Source organism: Hypanus sabinus, chromosome 10 (genome assembly GCF_030144855.1).
Source record: "Hypanus sabinus isolate sHypSab1 chromosome 10, sHypSab1.hap1, whole genome shotgun sequence".
NCBI lineage: Eukaryota > Metazoa > Chordata > Chondrichthyes > Myliobatiformes > Dasyatidae > Hypanus > Hypanus sabinus.
Window position 1 is genome coordinate 116,636,320 of NC_082715.1, and position 19,819 is coordinate 116,656,138.

General features: G+C 43.0%; 1 long non-coding RNA gene across 1 annotated transcript in view; it reads right to left on the minus strand.

The window, feature by feature from the left end:
* Window positions 1-4,249: 4,249 nt before the first annotated feature.
* The window catches only part of LOC132401020 (uncharacterized), a 29,721-nt gene continuing 14,151 nt past the window's right edge, over window positions 4,250-19,819 (minus strand). Inside the window, exons 2-3 of the long non-coding RNA XR_009514452.1 lie at window positions 9,083-9,305; window positions 4,250-8,255 (exon numbers count right to left, since the gene is read on the minus strand). This is a non-coding gene — a long non-coding RNA (uncharacterized LOC132401020). The remainder of the gene's footprint in view (window positions 8,256-9,082; window positions 9,306-19,819) is intronic.

Sequence of the window (19,819 nt, forward strand, 5' to 3'; positions counted from 1 at the left end):
CCAACTGGTACTCTCCTCCATGGCAGAGTTCAGAAGAGCATTGCTTCAGGAGTCTGGTGTCAAGCATTCAAGTGAGATGGCGGGAGATTCAAGTTCATTGTGGTGGGAATACATACCCAGGATATATGTATGACGACTAGACTTTTACTTCCACAGCACAACTCATTACAAACACGACAAACAAAAGCAAGCTTAAATTAACAGAAAGTATACATAACTCATGCAATAAAATTTGCAACTTTACACAGTTGAGTAATGGTTAGCTCGACACTATTACAGAATTCAGGCATCGGAGTTCAGAGTTCAATTCCGGCGCTGTCTCTACGTCCTCCCCGTGGAATGTGCAGGTTTCTCCCTGGGTGCTCTGGTTTCCTCCCACAGTCCAAAGACATATTGGGTATGTTAATTGGTCGTTGTAAATTGTCCTGTAGTTAGATTAGGGTTAATCAAGGTTGTTGGGGATTGCTGGGTGGCGTGGCTTGAAAGGCCGGAAGGACTGACTCTACACTGTAATGCTAAATAAATAAATAAATAAATAAGCGCACAAAATGCTGGAGGAACTCAGCAAGTCCAGGCAACATCTATGGAAAAGAGTCAACAGTTGACATTTCGGGCCGAGACCCTTCATCAGGACTGGAAAAAAAGTGATCTCCTCCAGCATTTTGTGTGCGTTGCTTGGATTTCCAGCATCTGCAGATTTTCTGTTGTTTGACAGAATGAATAACATCAGTGCAAGTTGAGAAAATATTGCCCGAGGTAGAATTAGATTTCCTCAGGTTTGTTCAAGAGTCTGATGCAGTGGGGAGGCTGCTGTTGAACCTCGAGGTGTGGGACTTCAAGCTCCTGTACCTTCTACATGACTGCAACAAGAAGAAGACATGGCCCGGCCACTGAGGGTCCCTGATGATGGATGTTGCCTTCCCGAAATACGCCTTCTTGGAGATGTCTTCAAAAGTAGGAAGAGCTCTACCTGTGATAGAACTGACTGAGTCCACCACCCTCTGTAGCCTCTTGTTTTCCTGTGTATTAGGGTTACATATCAGGCTATTATGAAACCAGTCAAGTTATGAAACTTCCCAATGTATATCTGTAGAGTTTTGCCAGAGTCTTCAGTGACATACCAAATCTCTTTATCTTTCTTGTGAGTCTGAAGAATTTCTGTTGGCAGTTCCCTGAGTTGACTGGTGTGGGAAGCCTTTGGGCTATCCTCCTCAATTCTGGCAGCCAACAGACATACAGTTCCATCTGAGACTTAGTCGAAGGTGGCATGCTTGCTGTGATATCAACCTGGGTCTGCACCAGAACCATTTTCTGTGAAGACAAGGCTGTATCATTTGATAGCCTCCTTTCTGGACAAATCTCTCATGCCCAAGAGAGTAAGAAATTGCAAGGAATTGTGAACACAGCCCAGTCTATCACAAACACTAATGTCTCCACTGACTCTACCTACGCCTTTCTCTGCCTTGGAAAGCAGCCCACCTAAGTCAATGCCCCCTCCTACCTCTGTTCTCATTTCTCCTCTCTCCCCATCAGGCAGAAGTTACAAAAGCCAGGGCCCAGAATAGATTTTATCTTGAAACTTTAAGATTCATGAAAGGACAAAGAGACTTCTTGGTTTATGAAGAATATTTCGATTTCTGCCTTAAAAATAATCAAAGGCTCTGTTCACACCAGCTTTGAGGAAGAATTCCAAGGGCTCAATATACACTGAAGGAAACATTTTCACCCATTTCTGCCTTGAAGGAGTAAACCTTTATTTTTAAAAATGACCTCAAATACTGTAAGAGAAACCACCCTCCACATCCACTTTGCCAACCCTTTGGAACCCTATATGCTTCATTCAAGTCCTCTCTTTCTCTTCCAAATCCCAACCAATGCAAGCCTTGATTATTCAACCTTTCTTCAGAAGACAAACAGCCCATTCCGCGTATTAGTCCAGTCCTCTGGACTGCTCCCAGTGACTGCAGAAAAGAGTTACACGAGTGTTGCCAGGACTCAAGGGAATGAGCTACAGGGAGAGATTCAACAAGGTAGAACGGTTTCTCGAGCAGCATAGGAGACTCAGAACTCACCTAACTCAGTATTTTTTTTTACCCAGGCCTGGGGAATCGAGAACTAGATGGCAAAGGAGTTAAAGTGAGACAGGAGGGATTTAAAAATAAACTGAGGGCAACTTCTTTGCACAGAGGGTAGTACACACATGGAACAGGCTGACAAAGATTTTGTGGCAAGTATAATGACTTTCAAAAAGGTAGTGGGAAAGGTTCAGAAGGATTAGTTCTGTGGGCAAGTGGGAGCAGCTGAACAAGATAGCTCTTTTTGCTTAATGTGGCCAAATGGGACCTGCTTGAATGGGCATCATCGTCAGTATAGTCCGCTTGGGCTGAGGGATTGTTTCCATGCTTCATGACTGTATGAATTTTAAATTTCCTAACTGCTCTCATGGGATTTGGATTAATGTCTCTGAATGGAAACCACTTACCACGTACAGTTTCTGTTGTCATATCATAAAAGGGGTATGGGGCACTGGAGAGGAAGTCACTCACTCTTAAAATAAAGTGTTAAAGTGTTGTAGTGCTGAAACCTCACAGCTCTGGGGACCCGAGTTTCTTGAACAATCCCAGAAATGAAATCCTTCTCGTATGAGGAGCGTTTTATGACTCTGGGTTTGTATATGGGTTAAGTTCAGAAGGACGGGATGGGGGGCAGGGGGCGCAGAGGAGGAATATTATTGAAGCCTACAGGATACTGAAAGGCCTGGATATTGGCCTGGTGAGGGTGTTTCCAGTAGGACCCAAGGACCCAGAATAAAGGGACATCCCTTTAGAACTGACCAGTTCGTGGTGAACCTGTGGAGGTCACGTCGTTGGGTGTACCTGATGCAAAGATTGATAGATTTCCAGTTGGCAAGGGTTTTGTGGAGAAGGTGTGAGAATGGGGTGAAAATACAGCCATGTTTGAATGGCAGAGCTGACCTGATGGGCTGAATGGCCCTATTCAGTTTGTATGACGTATTACCTTATTGCCTAGTTTGATCCTGACCATTGGTGTTGTGTTTTTTGCACGTTTCCCTGTGAAAGCAAAATGTTTGCCTGGATGCTTTGATTTCCAAGAGGCATGCTGGTTGGCTCGTTGCCTGCTGTAAATAGCCCCCACTGTAAGCTGAGTTGCCAGTGGGTGGAGGTTAATGGGAGAAGGAATGAACCTAATAGGAGGCAGCATGAACCTAATGGGTTGAGTCTGTGTTGTAGTAACTAAGAAGCCAACATTAGTTCCAGACCTGAACCTTCTCAGTGCCCTATACATCTGAAGCATAGCCTCTGTATTTTTGTGCTCGGTTCTCCTCAACACTTCCCTTCTGATGCTTGGAGAAGAGTCTTCCACATTGTTATTGTTTTATCTTGCTCCATCTCAATCTACAGATCTGTCTGAACAGTATGCAAGACAAGCTTTTCACTGTATCTTGGTACATATTACAATAATAAGCCAACACCAAACCAGAAAAACTGGAAGATGTCATATTAACACAAGCTATTCCTCCTGTGATAAACCATCGAGCACTGTGTCCTCTTCACCTGCTCCCTTTGAAAACTGAGACGGGTGCTTGCCCTGAGTGACAATTATGGGGGGAAATGTCCAGTATCTACAGGAAAGGCACAGAGCAAGGCACTTCACCCATTGTTAGGATTATTTCCACAATGCTCGACATTCAGTGCAGCCCACATAATATCAAACACACATATCGTAAAAAAAATCTGCTGTGCCTTCAGAGTAGGATCAGAGGATTACAGATCAAATCCAAATGTAATTATGATGACAGGAAGACAAAAATGATAAACCTGTTCAAATACCTCACCCCTCCTTGACATTCATTTCAACACACGTGCTCAGAGTAGTAGACATACAGATGCACTAAAATTATAAGCATCAACGTGTGAGTCAGGAAGCTGACGTTCGTTTAGACAATGAGTTTTGTGTCAAACTCGACAATGGGAGAATGAGTAATATTCGTTCAGATGCTGAGCCAATGCCACACACACACACACACACTCATTCAAGCACGTTTGCACACAAATTCAATCATTGCAACTATTGGCCAATATGGAAGGAAGGAGCTTGCTATTTAACACCTTTATAAACTCAGGATATCGGAACGTATTTTATAGTTAATTAAATTCCTTTTGATGTATGATCTCTGTAATAGATATCTACATTAATTAAGCATTCTTGAGACACTTTACAGTTGATAGATTTATTCTGCCACATTTTCAGGAGGTCATAAAGCATAAGTGAGTGTAAATCAGCTTGATGTTTACTTTTGGCAAACTCGTCAATATGATTTTCAGTTTATATATTCTCTAGACTGTTGTTGGGATGGCAACACTGATATATGAAGAGTGGTGGGCTGATTTTTTATTTGTTCAGGGCCTTTTCAGGCTGGGCCAGCAGTAATTGCCCATCCCTGGAGAAGCACCTTCTTGAACCACTGCCATCCTTAATGTACCCACAATATTGCTGCAGGATTTTAATCCAGTGACGGTGGAGGAACTGTGAAGTGCTTCTGAGTCGGGATGGTGTGTGGCTTCCAGGGTGCTGACCAGCATGCTTTTGCCACCCTTGACCTTTTAGCCGGTAAGGGTCACAAACGTGGCAGATGGTGTCTATGAAACCTTGGTGAACTGTTGCAGACCACCTTGTAGATGCTGTTGCTGTGGCATACACTCATACTCAGACTGCTTGGAAACAGGCCATTCGGCCCTACTAATCCATTCTGACTGTATGGCCCAGTGAGTTATTCCCTGCATTTGTCTGTATTTGACGTACAGCCCTCTGACCTCTTCTATCCACATACTTACCTAGATGGCTTCTAAACATTGCTACTTCAACCACTATTCCAAATATAAACCCCCTTTGAGCAAAGAAGCTACCCCCGATGTCCCTTTTAAATTTTTTGACTTTGATCTCAACTCTCTGCCCTTGGATTTTTAGCTGCATCTCCTGGAAGGAAAAAAGCCTATGTGCCCTCACCTGGTCTATGCCCCTCATCATCTTATACCTCAATTAGATAACCCCCCCAGTCTCCTACATTCCACAGCTCTCTTGCAGTCTCAGGCAGAGCCATGCCAGACTGTGATGCATCTGAATAGGATGCTTTTGTGGTGCATTTATAACAACTAGTGGGGTAAACAGTGTTTCTAATCTCTCAGGAGGCTAAAGAAATTTAATTACTGATTTTTGTTTTTGCCCTCCTGTTGGAGCAGAGGCACCATTGCACTTTGACCACGTGGATATTGGTAATGCTCACTGCTATGAATCTAAAGCTCTCAACAGAAGCTTGTGCACCACCCCTTTGAATTCAATGACCAGCTCTTTAGCTTTTCTGACTTTTCTGCTATCCTTGATTGTTCCAGAGCCAGCCAAGATCGGAAACCTCATTTAACACACCCTCTGCCTCAGCTTCATAGCTTCTCTACACCCGAAGCAAGCAGCACAGACTCCTCAGCCTTGAACTCTTTTACTTTAAGCCCACCTTGGTAAAACCTTCTCTCTCTCTGAGGCCTTGATCCTCAGGGATGAGGGTATGGAGACCGTCGAGTGGTCTGTCTTGTCACTGATGGTGGCGAGATTTCCATGGCTGCACTTGCTCGGGGAAGCAGTGAAGGATTTCTGATGACGATGTTGAGCGGAAGACCTCTGGGGAAATCAGATAGTGAGAATCTTAAAGCAAATCTTAGGGCAGCCCGGGAGTGCAGTGGTCAGCACAACGCTTTACTGTACAGGCAACTTGGGTTCAGTTCCTGCAGCTGCCTGTCAGCTGTTTGGGTTTCCTCCCACAGTCCAACAACATGCTGGTTGGTAAATTGTCCCGTGATTTGGCTCCGGTTAAATAGGGAGATCACTGAGTGAGCTTGGATCAGAGGAATGGAAGAGCCTGTTCTGCGCTGTATCTCAGTAAAAAAATAACCAACAGACCCCACACATAGGCATGTGGTTTGTTCAGCTAGGTTTCAGGTTAAAGGTGTTGCATAAGGATTCGGTGAAGGCTTAGTGATAATAATAGAGAGGGAATTTCATCAGACTTTTTCATCTTGTAAATGCCATTGCTTGGCATTATTGCAGGAAGTAGGTGGTATCATTGTCATTGGAGATGATTATCAGGTAAGTATGAGGTATTGAATTTTGAGAAGGCAAACCAGGGTAGGACTCCACGGTGAATGACATGGCTTGGGTGTGTTGTAGAACAGAGAAACATAAGTGTACAAGTACATAGTTCCTTGGCAGTGCCATCACAAGTAGACAACGTGGGGAAGAAGATGTCTGGTACACTGTCCTTCATCAATCAGGACTAAGTATAGAAGTTGTAATGTTTTGATGCTGTTGTACAAGACACTGATGAGGCTACAATGTAGGAGAATGACAGGTGATTGTACTTCTCAAAATTAAATTATAATTTCTTGGTCCTCTTAACCATCTGATCAAGAATCTCTGGAAACCTTGATAACCCTCTTCACTGATTTTATTGTTATCTGTCTTTCATCTGCACTTTTTGTTTTTCCAGCATCAACAGGTTATTTTCCCCCAAAGTTCATCCTTGTACTTGAGATGCACCAACCAGTGGAGTGCTTTCTGTCTGATACCAGAGCTCTTTGATTCCACACTCAGTCAAATATTGCCTTGGCATTAAGGGCAGGCACTCCTTCTTCACCTCTGGGAATTCAGCTCCAGATTGTATCTGATAATCCAGCACATTAATATTGGGTGGGGTGGTTTACAGAAACAGTAATAAACATAGCCATTGATTGTACAATGTTACTATTCAGTCATTTCCAACGGTCCCAGACAATAGTCACCTCCTTTTATTAGATCACCTGGCCTGAAATTTCCACATTACCTTTCTGATGATTCAGTGTAAATTGCATGAGTTCATCCAAAAGCAAATTTCTTTCGTTCTTCAATAAAAGTCCTGCACTAATTGCATTTCTGTGATTTTATGCAATTGCACTGGAACCTTTTGAGCACACAAAGCTGGCTACACCTCATCTTGTATTAATCACCATGGCAAAACTCAGTTTATTCTATTTAATTGCTGGACTTCAAAGAGGCTCGTTAAAGGAAGCATCCTTTTTAGGGATTCACATCTGAAAAGCCTTTGAACATAATTTACTTGAAATCTGTCTACTATTCCATAATATGACCTTCTGAAGTTTCCTAGTAGACAGGTATTTAACATAGTTATTCAGATCTAGTGGATCGGGCAGTTTCATTGACTTGACTACTTACACTAACCCAATTTCCTGATTTATTAATAAAAGATTATCAATTGTAAATTTATCAAAAATGCCATTTAAACACTTAGTAAAAACAAAGCCAGCATTGCAGCATTGTGTGATATGCTTTATCATTAAATTGTGTGGAGATTCACAGAAAATTGACATAGAAGAGTAGAGTACTGAAACAGGTCATTCGGCCCACGATGTCTGTGATGACCATGGTAATAAGTGAAACTAAAGCTACTTGCACATGATCTTTATCACCCCATCCTGCATGTTCATGTGACTGTCTAAAAGCCTCTTAAACTCCACCATCATATCTAATTCAACTGCTGCCTCTGACACCTACCATGATAACAAAAAACTTGCCCCAGAAGTCAACTTTAAAGTTACACCCTCTAACCTTAAAAATTAGCCCTCGTACTTGATATTTCTACCCTGAGGAAGGATTCTGACTGCCTTTCAAATCTATGCCTCATATAATTTTATAAACTTTTATTATCCTCCAGAGAGATCAGCCAAAGTTTATCCACCATTTTCTTATAGCTCATCGCCCTAAAGCAGGCAGCATTCTGGTGAGCCTTTTCTGCAGCCTCTCCGAAACTTTCTTGTTTTATATAACTACAACGTGACTTCCCACCTCTGATAGTCAATGCTAGCAAGCATGCCATGCCCTGGCTTTACCATCTTTCAGGAAGCCATGGGCCCCAAAATAAATTTTTAGTTTGTTGCAATTTCATATTCCCCATGTCATTGAAGGAGGTTGTTTGCCCACCTTGTTTATGCTGGCTCTCAGGTCAGTCCCATCAGTCTCATTCCATCCCCTGTTGTTTTAGCTCCTATTCTCATGTGCCCATTATTTTCCTCCCCCACCCCACCCCCAAAAACAAAAATCAAAATGCTGGACGATCTCAGTGGGTGCAGCAACTTCCTTGGAGGCAAAAGGAGGGATTACACATTTTGGTTTGAGTCCTTAAATCAGGTCTGAAAAGGAAAAATAAGAATTGTAAGTTTCTAGCAGTACAAGGGAAGGAGGTGAGGGGTTTGTCATGGAGGAAGTAAGAAGATATCAGTGTTAGTGACTGGGTCCAAAACATGGTGCAGTCACTCACCCTGGCTCCTCCTGCAGCAATATCAAAGTCACAACTCAAAGTTAAAGTTGAGTTTTTTGTCATTCGAGTATTCTGATGACACAACTGTCATTGACTGAAACTAAGGTGGTGACAAATCAGCATATAGGGGGAAATTGAAAATCTGGCTGAGTGGTTCCACAACAACAACATCTTACTCAATGTCAGCAAGACCAAAGAGCTAATTATTGAGTTCAGGAGGATGAGACCGAAAGAACTTCACTGGGGATCAGAGGCGGAGAGAGTCAGCATCTTTAAATTCCTCGCCGTTATCCGTTTCAGAGGCCCTGTCCCGGGTCCAGCACGTAAGTGCAATTACAAGGAAAGCACAGCAGTGCCTCTATTTTCTTAGAAGGTTGCAAAGATTTGGCATGACATCTAAAATGTGTGATGGAGATCACATTACATCCTGCTTTAATGCCCACGAATGGGAAAACCTACGAAAAGTATTGGACACAGCCCAACCCATCGCAGGTAAAACTCTCAACTCTATCGAGTACATCTACGTGCAGAATTGTCACAGGAAAGCGGCAGACATCATCAAGGACCCCACCATTCAGGTCATGCTACTGCCAACAGGAAGAAGGTACAGGAGCCTCAGGACCCACACCACCAGGTTCAGGAAATGCTATTACACCTCAAGCATCAGGCTCTTGAACCAGAGGGAATAACTTCACTCACCCATCACTGAACTGATTCCACAGCCTATGGACTCATTTTCAAGGATTCTTCATCTCATGTTCTTGATATCGATTGCTTGTTTGTTTGTTTCTATCTTTTATTTCTTTTTTTCTTTCTTTCTGTATTTGTAGTTTGTTGCCTTTTGCACATTGGTGGTTTGTTCGTCCTGTTGGGAATGGTCTTTCTTTGATTCTATTGTATTTCTTGTACTTACTATGAGCACCTGAGAAAAATGAATATGAGGGTGATATGTATGTACATTTACTTTGAACTTTAGAATGTTGATATGCACAAATAAATGTATGCACAGATGCAATGACAAACATACTTGCATCAGTATCATAGCATATTTGAAGCACCATTCACAGGAAAAATATAAATTAAACAAATTATATGTAATTTTTACAGGAAAGAACAAAGCACAGCCCAATGTGGTCATGGTGTTGTTATACTAATGTCAGTGACTAAGGTTGTTGCAGGTTGGTTCAAGAACTAAATAGTTGAAGGGAAGCAGCTGTTTGAGAACCTGGTGATGTGGAACCTCAGGATTCTATATCTCCTGCCTGATTATAGTTGCTGGAAGCTGGCTTGGCTGAGATGTTGGGGAATCACAACCTCCAATTCAAAGAAGTACAAGGACTTGGAAGAACAAAAACAAGGATTGGAGGAGTTGTGGATGGAGCTGTAGGTGGTCGAAGGTTAACAAGAGGATATAGACACGCTGCAAAGTTGGGCAGAAAAATAGCAGATGGAGATCAATCCGGACAAGTGTGAGGTGATGCATTCTGGAAGGACAAAGACTGAGTACAGGATTAATGGTCAGTTACTTAAGAGTGTGGATGAACAAAGGGCCCTTGGGATTCAAATCCATACATCCCTCAAGGTCACTGAACAGGTTGATAGGGTTGTTAAGAAGGCCTATGGGATGCTAGGCTTCATTAACTGGGGGATTGAGTTCAAGAGTAGAGAGGTAATGTTGAAACTCTACAAATCTCTGGTGAGACCGCACTTAGAGTATTGTGTTCAATACTGGTCACCTCATTATAGGAAGGATGTGGAAGCTATGGAGAGGGTGCAGAGGAGATTTACCAGGATGTTGCCTGGTTTGGAGAACAAGTCATATGACGCAAGGTTAGCAGAGCTGGGACTTTTCTCTTTGGAGCATAGAAGAATGAGAGGGGACTTGATAGAGGTCTACAAGATTATGAGAGGCATAGATAAGGTGGATAGTCAGTACCTGTTTCCTAGGGCACCAATAGCAAACACCAGAGGGCATATGTACAAAATTAAGGGAGGGAAGTTTAGGGGAGACATCAGGGGTAAGTTTTTTACACAGAGGGTTGTGAGTGCCTGGAATGACTTACCAGGGATGGTGGTGGAGGCTAAAACATTAGGGGTATTTAAGAGCCTCTTGGACAGGCACATGGATGAAAGAAAAATGGAGGGTTATGGGGTAGTGTGGGTTTAGTACATTTTTTAAGGATTATATGGGTCGGCACAATATGGAGGGCTGAAGGGCCTGTACTGTGCTGTAGTGTTCTATAGTTCTATGGTTCTAGGACTCCAAGTGCTCTATCTGTAGTTTCCCCAACAAGACAGACAACTACCTTTGGAAAATGCCATTATTTCTTCATTGTTGCTGGAACAAGATCCTGGAACTTCCCACCCCCATGCACCCTTGGATCAAATTCATCAGAAGGGCTGTGGTAGTTCAAGAAAGCAGCTCACTCACACCTTCTGAGGAGAGGGATCTGAGAGGGATTCGTCCCCTTCTCCACAGACTTGCCCACATTCCTCACTGCCCTGAGTAATAATCTTACACCCCATCCATCCTGAACATTCTCTCAACAACACACACAAAATGCTGGAGGATCCCAACATTCATGAATAGAAATGAAAAGTCAACATTTTGGGCATAGACCTTTCATTGGGACCGGACAGAAAGAGAACAGGAGCCAGAGTAAAAGGGTGGGGCAAGGGGGAGGAGCACAAACTAGTGGGTGATAGTGGAATCCAGGTGAGGGGGAGAATTAGGTAGGTAGTGGGAGGGGAAGTAGGAATGATGAAGTGATAGGTGGAAGAGGCAAAGGGTTGACTAAGTTGTAATACCACAAGAGAGGACAATAGACCATGGAATAAAGGGAAGGTGGGGAACCAGAGGGATGAAAGTGTAGGCGATGGTACTTTGTGAGGGTATGTTAGGAGAAAGAGAAGGGGTGAATGGATGAGAAGAATAAAGGAAAACAAAAGGGGTGGAGGAGGGCACAGAGGGGAGTAGGAAGAATGCTGGTGAGGGAGGAGGTGTAGGGGCAGGTGTGACACAGCCCATTTGCAGGGTTAAATACCTGGAGGAGGATCGATGGAGAGGAACAAGCGGACAAGGGAGTTGAGGAGAGAGTGATTCCTGTGGAAAGCAGAGTGGGGAAGGGAAGGGAAGATGTGCCCAGTGGTGAGATTGTATTGGCAAAGTAGTGGAAAATGGTTGCGGAGGTGAATGAGTCTCTCTTGTATCTGAATGTTCTCTTTTTTACTACCCCCTATTGGGTAGAAGATACAAAAGCCTGAAATCCTGTACCACTAGGTTCAAGAACAGCTTTTGTCCCATTGATATAAGACTATTGAATGGTCCACTATTATGATAAGATGGCATCTTCCTCTCTCAGTCTACCTCACTATGACCTTTCACCTTGTCTTCCTGTACTTCACTTCCTTTGCAATATTTTGCATTTGATTTTTCTTTTCCCTCGTACTACCCCAATGTATTGATGTGATGAAATGATCTGTTCGGATGGGATGCAAAACAAAGTTTTTCACCGTACCCCGCTAAGGTGACAATAACAAAACAAATTACCATTTTTTTCACCCAGAGGGTGGTTGGAATCTGGAGAACATTACCTGAGGAGGTGGTGGAGGCAGAGGCTCTCACAACATTTATGAGGCATTTGGACAAGCACTTGAATTGCCGATGGTAACGCAAGAAAAATGCACAGATGGGTGCAAAGGTCAGTGGGGATGTGATGCGGCAAAAGGCCTAGTTCAGTGAGAAGACTGTAAGATTGTAGACATGGGAGTAAAATTAGACCATTTAACCCATAAGTCTGGTCTGCCTTTCAGTCACGTCTGATTTGTTTTCCCTCTCAAACCCATTTTCTTGTCTTCACCCCACAGCCTTTGATACCTTTACTAATCACAGATCTATCGAGCTCTGCCCTAAATATACCAGATTACTTGGCCTCCACAGTGGACTGTTGATAGTGAACTCCACAGATTCACCAGCCTTGGCTAAGGAATTTTTTTCTCATCTCTGTTCTAAAGGGATGTACTTCTTTCCCGAGGCTTTGCCCTCTGATCATAGACTCCTCCCTGTAAGAAACATCCTGCCAAGTTGGCTCTAGCTGGACCTTTCAATATTTTCAATGAGATTTCCCCCCTCATTCTTCTGAACTGCAGTGAGTACAGGCCCAGAGCCATCAAACACTCTCTATACATTAGCCCTGTCTTTCCCTGGATCATTCTCATAAATATCCTCTGGACTGTTTTCAATACCAGCACATCCTTTCTTAGACATGGAGTCCAAATTGGTTCACAATACTACCAAATGTGGTCTGACCAATGCCTTACAAAACTTCAGCACGGCATACTTGTTTTTATATTCCAGTCATCTTGAATTGAATGGAAACAATGCATTTGCCTCTCTTACTACCAACTCAGCCTGCAAGTTAACCATTTGGGAATCCTCCACTCAGTCCCCTTGCACCTCTGATTTCTGAATGCACCCACTGTTTAGAAAAAAGTCTATTCCTTCACTCCTTCTATCAAAGTGCAAGACCGTACACTTGTCTGCACTGTATTCCATCTGCAACTTCTTTGCCCATTCCCCCAATTTGTCGAAGTCCTTCTGCAGACTTCCTGCTTTCTCACGCTACCTGCCCCCCACCTACCTTTGTATCCTCCGCAAACTTGGTCACAGAGCTATCAGCTCATCATCCAGATCACTAGCAGGTAATGTGAAAAGTAGCACAGCCTGGGATTCTTTTCCTTGAAGTGCAGGAGGCTGAGGTGTGACCATGCTTTAGTCCGTAAAATCATGAGGGGCGTAGATAAGGAGGCTAGTCACTGTCTCTTTTCCAGGGTAGGGGAGTCTACAAGTAAAGGCATAGGTTTAAGATGGGAAGAGAAAGATTAAAAGGGGCTCCTTGGAGCATGTTTTTTGCACACAGATGTGGGTTTGTGGAAATAGCTACCAGAAGTGGTAGAGGTGGGTTTAATGACATTTTAAAGACATTTACACAAGTATATGACAAAGAAAGATCTAGAGGAATACAGGTCAGATGAAGGTAAGTGAGCCTAGATGAAGTAGACAACTTGATGGGCATGGATGATTTGGGCCAAAGGGTTTGTTTCAGTGGTGTGTTGCTCTATGACTTTGATATTTTGAAGAAGAGCCACTCTGTGAGAGAATCTTAGAGCTCCCCTGTTTCCTGGCTGAACTGTACACAGGGTCGCTTTGAAGTCTGAATGATGATGCACTTGTACAAACACGGTCCTGTCAAGGAAGGGAAGAGAATGTGCTGTAAATCTGGAGTTATGCGTTTCCGAAGAACGTCAAGCCACGTGATTGCCAAGGAAGCTTAGCTCCCTCAAAGGAGAATAAATTACCGAGATAAATGCAAAGCAGATATCTGAAATAAAAACAGCAATTGAAGGTTATGTACCATCTGTAGAGGGAGGAACAGTGTTAATATTTCCAGTCTGTAGCCTTCTGTCTCAAACATTCGAGAGGAAGCTGCTTGCAAAGTGAGAGAAAAGAGGAGAGATCTGCACTCACGTTGCCAAATGTTTCTAAGTCATACAGTCATGAGTTATTCAGCACAACAACAGGCCCTTGGGCTGACCTGGTTGCATGTCCGGGCTACCATTTGCCTGCGTTGAACTCTTATCCCTGTAACATATGATATACGAGCTGAATTAGGTTACTCAACTCATCCAGAGTACTTTGCCAGACAGTCTCGGCTTAATGCTGGTGGAACGCAGCAGGCCAGGCAGCATCAATATATTCTATATTGTATATAAGTTTTAGTGCAACCATTTTCTGTGAGGCCTTCCAGCCCAGATGCAAGAGGCCATGGATAGAGTCGAAAACTGCCTGTTTCCAGTCTGTGGCATGATCCATATGACAGTCACCACGCCAGAAACTCCTGTAGGTTTTTAGTAGTGTGGGGCGGTGGGAAATCCATAATAGCGGCTACCTTTGATGGGAGGAGTTTTGCACTTTCTGTATCGATGTGATGGCTGAGAAGGTCAATGGTTGACAACCCAAATTGGCATTTAGCAGGGTTAATAATCAACCCATGTTGCTTACACACTGGAAAAGTGTGCGGAATGAGACACATGTTCAGATTTGGATGCACCGGTGACAAGTATGTCATCCAGGTAAACAAAAAGAAAATCGAACTCTTTTAATACAGAGTCCGTCAGCCGCTGGAAAGTCTGTGCTACATTTTTCAGTCCAAACATCCTGTGTAGAAACTCAAAAAGACCAAACGGGGTAATCACAGCTGTTTTGGGAACCTCCCCCAAGCACACCTGATGGTAACCCCTAACCAGATCAACTCTGGAAAAAGATTAACTTTCTGGCTAAACGTGCTGAAAAGTTTTGACCGTGTGGGACCGAGTAACAATCGGGGGTGGTGACCATGCTAAAGCTTTGGTAACCGCCATATGTGAGGCAGCTACCATTGGACTTAGGGACCATATGGAGGGGTGAAGCCCAGGGGCTATTTGACCGGCATACAATGGCAAGTCTTTCCATGCTGACAAACCCTTAAGGTTGCCAGCTTTTCTGGGTCCAGTCTACGTGCGCGAGCATGGACTGACAGGCCATTTGTGTGACAGACCCCATGTCTGGTGACGCTGGTGAAGAATGTGAGCTTGGTGAGGTCTGGGAATTCACCCAGTTGTCAAGTAAACTCACATGTAGTGATGTATGTGGTTGACAGAGTCATTGTGGGGAATTCACTGGGGGAGCAGGGTAACGACCCAAAGTCCTTGACATCCACAAGCCGGCAGTTCTTAAGATTGACTGAGAGTCTTTGGGCACACAAGAAAATGGCACTGTGTGGAGGCCAAGCCGCTTTAGCCAGGACAAAGTCCCACATATAGCTTCGACCACTGAAGCAGAGCATCACCGGTCATGTCCCGTAGGTCTGGATCTTGCTGCTGTTGGCGGCCTTTAGTGAGGCTTCATCACTCTTTACCTGCTTCTCATCAATGAACGATGCCAGCAGGACAAAGGAAGTGTCACCCTGAAAGGGTGCCCGTAATGTACAGTGGGTGACCCTGGCAGCTGGAACACATTGTGTTCACCACCCTCTGATGTCCCGATGTAGTGGCAGCAAGGCAGTTGGCACCTCCTAGAGTTCCTACCAAAGCGAGCGTGGTAAAAGCATAGACCTGGTATTGTCTGTTTCTCAGACACAAACATCCTTATGTTAGCAGCTTTGCTGATTGGGCTTACTGAGGTAGGGAGGAACAGAGGAGGAGAAAAGGAGAAAAGGAGGAGGAATGATGCGTCACTGTCTAGCTGAGTGTAGTCTATCAGCCATTTTAGCAAGCTCCCTATAGTCAAACATGGGTGCATTAGCAAGTGCTATTCGAACTTGATCAGGCACTTGCTGAATGAAAAGCTCTTTTAAAAAATTAAACAATGAAGTGTTAACCAATTAAAAAATTTGATTCCAAGTTTCCTCAGAAATTGAAGTCTGTAAATCTTGTTCCCAAAGACTTTTAATTTCATTGAAAGGAAAACTTCTCATTCCCAACAGCATATTATAAATATTAGATATAGATCCATTATAAAAAGGTTTCAAATTAAAAATTACATCTAGTAGATTTTTATCAGGACTTTTAAGAAATGCACCTCATTGCTATGTGCCCGCCACTCTCTCCTACAATTTAAAGTGTTCCATAGGGCCCGTATGACCAAGGATAAGTTGTCTCATTTTTATTTAGATATATCTCCATATTGTGATAAATGTAATAATGGAGATGCTTCACTCATTCATATGTCTTGGACATGTCTGTGTCTTGGAAAATATTGGAAAGAAGTACTTCAAAATTTCTCGATACTTTTCAAAGTAAATTTTAGCCTAATCCTTTGACTGCTTTATTTGGTATTGTTGGATGAAAGGATATTATTTTGGAGTCATCTGACTTGCACATTTTGGCTTTTATTTCTCTTACGGCCAGAAGAACGCTCTTGCTTAAGTGGAAAGATGCGCCCCCCCCCCCCACTCACGCCTAATGGTTACATGATGTGATGTCATGTTTAAATTTAGAGAAGATTCGATGTTCAATCTCTGAATCTAGCCAAGACTTTCAAACATTGTGGGGACCTTTTTTGAATTATTTTCAAAACCTTTGATTTGCTGTTAAAGCACAGATGATGACTAATATTTTTTTCCTTTTTTTTCTTTACTAATCAAGTTTGGTCTTGGTAGTGGGTTAGAATTATTTATATAATAAAATTACTATATTTCAATGTTATGAATTAATTAATCTGTATGAATATAGGGTAGGGAGTCTTTATATGCGATTTAGCATAATATATTGATTTTTTTTGTACTCTGTATTCTTATATGTAAATTAATAAAAAATATTGGAAAGGAAAAGATTAAGCAAGGATGGTGATTTGCCAGGAGAGATGGCATGAGGTCAATTACCTCCAAAGTTTAGCATTGCCAATGCCGGGCAAGGAGAGCAACTGTTTGTCGTGCTCAGACTCCGATAGTCTGAAAGTCTGTGATAGGTGAGTTTTCAGCAATCAATGTTTATTGTGCTCAGGTGGGTGTTCAAGAAGGTTCACCACTCAGGTAGCTGTGAAACTGCTGTGTGACGCTACTGTATAGTAGAATTTGGCATTGTCAGTGGTGATTTCTCAGGGAGTGAATTGAACCTCAGCTTGTTAAAACCAAGCCAACTGTATTTCGCTTCCAAAACTCCAGCAGTTTCAAAGCGACTGCATTGGCCAACATGTTCAATAGCTCTGGAATTGTCCCAAAGCATCGGGGTTACCAATGTAGGTTTTCGCAAATAAAATGAAGTGAGGTGTTTTATGCTTAATGAAACCCATAACGTATTTTATTGAACTCCAAAATCTACACACAAAAGCACATTAAAACCCTTCACGTAATAATGTCAGACCAGTCTCTTGAAGAGAAACCCCAACTCAATATCAGTGGTTGTGTATTATAACATTTCTCTCAATTACGTTACCCTTCAAGTTCTGTGCCGCACAGATCTATGACTCATCAGATGTGTATCTGCTACAGAAGGGAGTCGAGGGGCTGCTGATTGTTTCACTTAATATCCAGATTATCTCCTTCCACTGACACCGAGTGTTATTGGTGGACAAAGTTCAAAAGGAGAAGTTGAAGAAATCTCAGTGAGTCCAGGCAGAAGGAAAAGTAACAGAATGTGCCTTTATCTCTACAATGTCCCATTTATTACCCACCCCACCCTAACTTCCCTAGCAAAGATGAGGGTGAAACACTCTCTTGAGCCACTACGGTTCTTTTTGTCAGGTGCTCCCACAATGCTGCTTGGGAAGGGAGTTCTGAGATGCAGATAGTGATGATCAACTGCCGGTGATACATACCAAGTTAGTATGGTGTGTGGCTTGGAAGGGAATTTGTAAATGGCAGTGTTCTCCTTCACCTGACGTCCTTACATCTTGGTGTGAGGAGACTGCTGCTTTTGGAGACGTTGTTAGCATAACATGGATGAGAAACTGCAGGCAATCTGTAGCTGTGTTGGTCAAAATCAAAGTAAATTTATTATCAAAGTACTTACATATATATCACCGTATACTACCTTGAGTTACACATCCTTGTAGACATTTATAGGAAAATAAATAGAATTTATGAAAAACTATTCATAATCAAAGACTGTCAAGCAATTAATGTTTGTAAAGGAAGTTTATTGTTTGTTAATGGATTAATGTTTTCTCTCATTGAGTTTCTTTGGGTGTTTTGGCAACTGGGATATTCTCTCCGCTGGCCTTGGGAGTTTTATTGGGACACATCGCACGTAGTCAAATGGGGATTTCAGAGCAATTGACTTCCTTGTCCCTTCAGCTGGAGGAGGGTGTGTTGTAATGTGACCTTGTCTTCCTTAATTATATTTAACTGTGGTAAAGCAGACCTTCATGACAGTTCTCTGGCCCAACTTGCAAGTGTTAATTTGACAAGTTGCTCTCAGTCAGAATCTCATTACTTTTTCCTCTTGGACATACACGGATTGAGAAATAGAGAGGCTTTCTTTGGTTGTTCTAACAACAGCTGAGCATTGCTTTCCATCTGCTGCCAAGTGCTTTCAACAATGTGGGTAATCAGAGCCAGGGCCCCACCCTTCTTTTGTTCATTGTTGTATTGAATGAACTACATTTAACACTTTGACTCTCACGAGTATTTAGAAGCACCCTTGAATGTTCAAGACATTGAATGCTACAGTCCAAGTGCCAAGGGGGAGGAACAGTGCAGATGGGTGTATAATGGTTAGCGTGGACATGCTGGATCATAGGGACTGTGTCTATGCTGTCTCCTTCTATATCAATTATTCCACACAAATGGCCAGCCATGGCTGTGGCTTTAACACAGATAGGTTGGTTGACATCAACACCTGTCCTAAGAATTAGAACAGGAGGACAGGATTTGGCGAGACATAGAAACAAGACCGGGCCAAGGGAACATCTGTGTGATGGACAGACTGAATACCACGATCCATGCAGGAGTCAGAATCATAGATTCATAAAGCTGTAAGATGCCATCAGCTATTCATGTTCTCATTCGGTCACCTTATCCTTCAGGAACACGAGAGATCCTGCTGATGCTGGAAATGTGGAGAAACACACACTGAATGCTTGAGAAAACCAGCAAGTCAACATGCCTTCCTTTCCAGTCCTGGCCTGAAACATTTCCGTTTGTAGATGCTGCCAAACTTGCTGAGTTCCTCCAGCACTTGGGTGTTACCTTATCCCTCACTTTCCTTGATTACAGGGATTACTACAGATGTTTCAGTCTCTGGTGGACCATGTCTGAAACCTGAAATCTGAAGGCTTTAGTCTCTCCAGCTGAGGGTGATGTACCTGTACAATCTTGAATCATCATAGACTCGGAAGTTTCAGCCATTGAGTGTGGGCCAACCATCAGTGACCTATTCAAATCCATTTATTATCAAAGTATGTATGCAGTGTATGATCCTAAGGGTCATCTTCCCACAGACAGCCAAGAGACAAAGAAAAAACATGGAACTCATTCAACTAAATGCATCCAACCACTCCTCCCAACTCACAAAAAAAGAACAAATCACACAAGTGGCAAAAAAACAAGCAGAAAACACAGAATATAAAACACCAAGAGCCCAGCCATATTCAGTTCAGTTCTTTCCAATCTGGTGTTGTCTGTGTTGTTATCTGCAGGCCACCCCAGTCAAAATGGCACAACGTAGCAACGGGAGAAAGGAGAGACCAGAAACCAGAAACACATGATCTACAAACCGCATCAGTTAAACCCTTCGTCCTCCAACAGCATCAAGGGAGAGGAAGAGAGACCATTTGAATACAGGGACCTTCCTCCGGGAGCAGGGAGCGAAAGACCGTGGCACGCAGACTCCTTCCTCAGGCAGCAGTGAGCAAGATGCTGGTAAACGGCGCTGAACACAGCTTGCCTTTCGCTCTTG